This window comes from Hipposideros armiger, unplaced genomic scaffold (genome assembly GCF_001890085.2).
Source record: "Hipposideros armiger isolate ML-2016 unplaced genomic scaffold, ASM189008v1 scaffold_423, whole genome shotgun sequence".
Classification (NCBI taxonomy): domain Eukaryota; kingdom Metazoa; phylum Chordata; class Mammalia; order Chiroptera; family Hipposideridae; genus Hipposideros; species Hipposideros armiger.
This window is the reverse complement of record NW_017731773.1, coordinates 1168111-1172607: the sequence shown is the minus strand read 5'-3', so window position 1 is coordinate 1172607 and position 4497 is coordinate 1168111.

Genomic DNA, 4497 nt, shown 5'->3' with positions numbered 1-4497 from the left:
CTGGCGCCCCGGGCAGCTCCCTGGCACACCAGCCATCAGCCTTGCTCTCCTGGCAGCTCTCGGCCTTGGAGAGTGAGTCTGCACCATTTCCAGGGCCTCACTGCCCGGGGAGCCCCTATGCCCGGGTGTTTCCTGGTTTCCAAACTGACCTGCTGTCTGGTCCTTGATAAGTTTTCTCAGTTCAGTACAGATTGGTAGACACGTCCGAATTCATCTACTGGAAAATACCAAGAACCATCCTGTCCTGCTTGTGTGGGGCCACTCAGGCTGATAGGTTCTAGAGGGGCAGTGGGGATGGAGGGGGACAGGAGGGATGGCTACATCCCAGGTTCTGCCATCCTTGACTGCAGACATTTTCCAGTTCCACTGCTAGCAGATTGCAGCAGCAGAGCCCTTCTATTGGATACTTCTTGAAATGCCACCTTAGAGAACTGTGGACCCGCCTGTTCTAAGTGCTTTACCTGAGTGACAGGACCACAGGTATTAAAGTAGGAGTGTGCCCAGTGGTCCCAGGCCTGCCAGCAAGGGCCCTCACGTTGCCCACTGTCTTGCCTTCCATGCCCTCCCAGAGGGTGCTAACAGTGCTGGACAAGTTCTGGAAGATAGAAAGGAGAAGAACCATCCCAAGGGAACCAAGGTCAACAGCAGCACATCTGTGGCAGGTGGCAACCAGGGCTGCTGTGCCGACTCGTCCATTGAATATTCATCCATGGAATTGGGCCCTGGCTGCAGGGCAAGACCTGGCAAGGGTGGGGCAGACGTACATGGATGAGGGGCAGGTTTTCTAAAAAGGAGAGCAAGCACCTTATGGTTGCTGTATGGTGTTACAGGGGACGGTGACTTGACCAAAAGTGTCTATGGCATGTGTACCTGGACCCCTCTGTTTTCCTCAAGAGGCCTGAGCACTTGTTGAAGTGTCAGTGGGCTGTGTTTCTTTGAGACCCCAGACTGGACCACACAGGTCTCGGCCTGAATAGGGTTCTGTATGTGTTGCCTCTGTAATCCTCAGATCAACCCTGAGATGGTGGTGGTGGTGTTACCCCCATTTTACACATGAGAAAACCAAGGACCAGGCAGGTCAACTGAAAGTGACCAGTTGAGACACGTGCAGAGCTGGGATTTCGGACCCTGGCCTGGATGCCTCACGGCTTCCTGCCTCCGTGGCAGGAATCAGGCCCGGAATCAGAATGCCCTAGCCCTGACTTGGAAATCAAGCAGTTCAGGGTCTGGAATTGGCTATAAATAGCCTCCACCCCCAGTGGGATGTGCTGTGTGGAGACCATCGTCCCTCTGCAGCCCAGAAAAAGCATCAGCAATGCCCACAGGGAGAGTCTGCAAAGGCCGCTCCTGGGGAGAGCACAGAGCTGAACTGACTGCAAGTCCTGCCTGGGAAGGCAGGCCAGCCTGACGTGCTCCTGGTCTGTGATTTGTCCACGTGTCCTGAGAGCAGAGGACACCCTCATCCCCCTAAATCAGAGGAAGTGGGAGCTGGTGAGGTTTGCTGACGCCCATTCCTTCCATTTCCAGGGTGTTAGGATAGGGGAGACGGACTCTGAAAGTCTAGGGCTCACCCCAGGGGCACCTGGCACAGTCCCCAGCAGACTGCTTGGTCTCTGATCGCTTGCAGAGGGCCACCTGCTTTGGAACCACTGGGGAAGCTCAGTACAGACACAGACACTATGGTGCCCACAGCCCCTCCTAACCAGAGTCCCAGGGTCAGGGCTCAGGGGCTGTGTGGGTCACAGGGTCTCCAGATGTTTCTGAGAATCTTCAGCCAGTCAGTCAGGACCTGAGAGTGAACCTAAAAGCAAGAGGAAGAAACAGAGATGCCCGCCCCCCTGTTGGATGTGCTCAGACGGACCAAACGCCTTGCATTCTGAGGCAAGCGGGGAGAATTCTGTTCAAGGGGTGATTTCTGTAACTACCTGCAGTTTGCACTTTCATTTTCCAGAATTCCATGGTGTTAAACCATGGCTAAATTCGGTTATTGCCCATTTTATAGACATGGAAACTGGGATGAAGGTGGAGGTGGGGCCTAGAAGCCAGCCCCTCCTGGTGCTCTTCCTCCCAGGACTCCNAAGAACAAAACGACAGCAACTTGTCTGTTCCCCTTCCCCCAGCGCTGTTCCATTCCCCCCAATTCCCCAGTAAAAATCCTTAAAAAAAAAAAAAAGTAAATTAGGGGTCAGTTTTTAATCTCATTAGTAGTTTTAGGCAGAATCGTGTAGGAATGAAGGGCCCAGGCTCTGGGCTGAGGTCATCTGCGTTCACCACTGTAGAGTTGCCCGACTTAGGGGCAAGTCGCTCACCTCTGGGCCTCACTTTTCTCATCTGTAAAATAGGCGTCATAATTGTATTTGTAGGGTTTCAAGGAGCACTTCCTGGGTTGTATAGAAAAGTGCTTAGAGTAACACCCAGTACAAGGTAAGCCCCTGAATAATGCTGGCTACAGGGGGAGATGGGGAATAAACAAGTAGAAATGAAGATTTCAGATAAGCGTAGAATGCTGAAGCCATTAAACAGGCTGGTGTGATTGGGGACAAAAGGGAGGGGTGCTTCAGATGAGCCTCCAAAATCCCTGCTCTACCATCATTTTAAATGTATGCCTCAGTATGGAATGTAGCTTATTTAACCCATGGAGTAGTTTAAGCATATGGGCTCATAAGTTAGGTACACCAGGTCAAATCCTGGCTCTATTATCTGCTCTTCAGTCTCTCTGCCCGTTTCCTTGCTTATAAAAGCCAGACAATAATAGGTGGGTTATATGGTTGTTGTGAGGTTTGGAGAGTTCAGATGTGTAAAATGTCTAGAACAGGGTCTGGCACATGGTAAGTGCTAATTAAATGTCAGCTCTTATTATTCTCAGTGTCTCGCTTTTGTAACATTTCTAACTATATCTTTGCACACATCTGTGATTCCTTCCCAGGGATCGATTCCTAGATGTGGACTAGCTGGGTGGAATCATTAGCATACTTTTAAGACTGAATACATAATGCAAAACCCCTCTATCAAGATTCAGATCCAATAATTGTTCTAGGACTGAGTTTACAATGGTCTGCAAATGCACAAAAATCCCTGCCCCCATGGGGTTTCTGTTAGAAAGGGGGTGACAGTAAACAAAAGAAAGAAGTCATCTATTTGAAAGTGATGCGTGCTACAGAGAAAAATAAAGCTGGGATGGGGGTTGGAGGGCTGGGATGGGGTGAAGGGTGCAATTCTAAAGAGGGTGGTCCAGAAAGCTCCCTGAGAAGGTGACCTTGGAGCAGGCCTGAAGGAGGGAGGAAACATGGGGACACCTGGGGGAGGAGTGTTCCAGAGAATAGCAAGTACAAAGGGCCTGGGGCAGGAATGTGCCAGAGTGTGCATGAGAGGCACTGGGAGAGGCAGACAGAACGGTAAGGGGGTGGGGACCCGTCACCCCAAACTACGCTTTGGGAGTGGTTTTAATTTAGGTCTAGGAAGGGATGAAGTAGGTGTTCAAGGGGCCAAATAGAACAAACCGAAATATGTTTTTCTTGTTTCAATCTATGCTTAAGAGCACCAGGAAAGTGACAACTCTCACTGTTCCCCAGTGAGAAAATCAGAGGTTCCTTGTTTTCTGAGTAAAACATGTGACTGTTTCAGATACTCAAGTCCAGCCTTTTTTTTCCCAGAACAGTTAAGAGCCAAGAGAAAAATGAGAAGACACAAGCTTGTTTTGTTTGTTCCTGGGCCGTGTTCCCGGGCAGCCTGTTTGCTAGGTGTGCAATTTTGAGACAGTACCTATCAGGGCAATTTAGTCTAAGAGTCTGAGATGACATTGCCCCAGAGGTCGAGGGTCCCCGGGCCCCCACAGCCACAAAGTATCGGCCCAGAGACACATAGCAGAGCAGAAAGGCCAGCTAGGAGGCAGCAGTTCAGGGCAAAGAAGTACTGAGCCCCACGTTCATCTTGGGGACCACCATGGAGTAAATAAGTGACCTGGAATTTCCACCCACTTCTTCGAATCGCAGAACTTCTGCTTCAGTTAAACTGGGAAGTTCCAGGGGCTTGAGAAGCACCAGACTTTGCGCCAAAATAGTTACAAACAAGGGGAGTCGAGCCTTGGTGTAGATTCACAGATGTGCCCGTTGTCACGCGGGATCAAAGAGAATCCTGGCCTGAGGCTTGCGTCTCCTGTTCAGGCATCATCTACTTTTACCCGTGCTCCTATTTGTGACTTGGCTGGTCCAATATATCCCTGATCACCGGCTATGTGCAGGCGCAGGGGTGGGTGCCGAACGAGAGGATATAAAAGGTTCGTTTTGCAGGGGCTGCTGGCTCCCCCCAGGGGAAAGAGGGACGCTTTTGGCTAAGTGCCCCACAAACCTTGCCTTCTCCAAGATAACATGAATCAGATTGTTCTTTCTTTTTCTCCCCCTTTCCTTCCCTCCTCCCTACTCCCCTCCCCCCAGTTCTTCCCCCTCCCCCCCACCCTCTCATTCTTTCCCTCACTCTTTCCTTCCTTCTTTCTGTTTT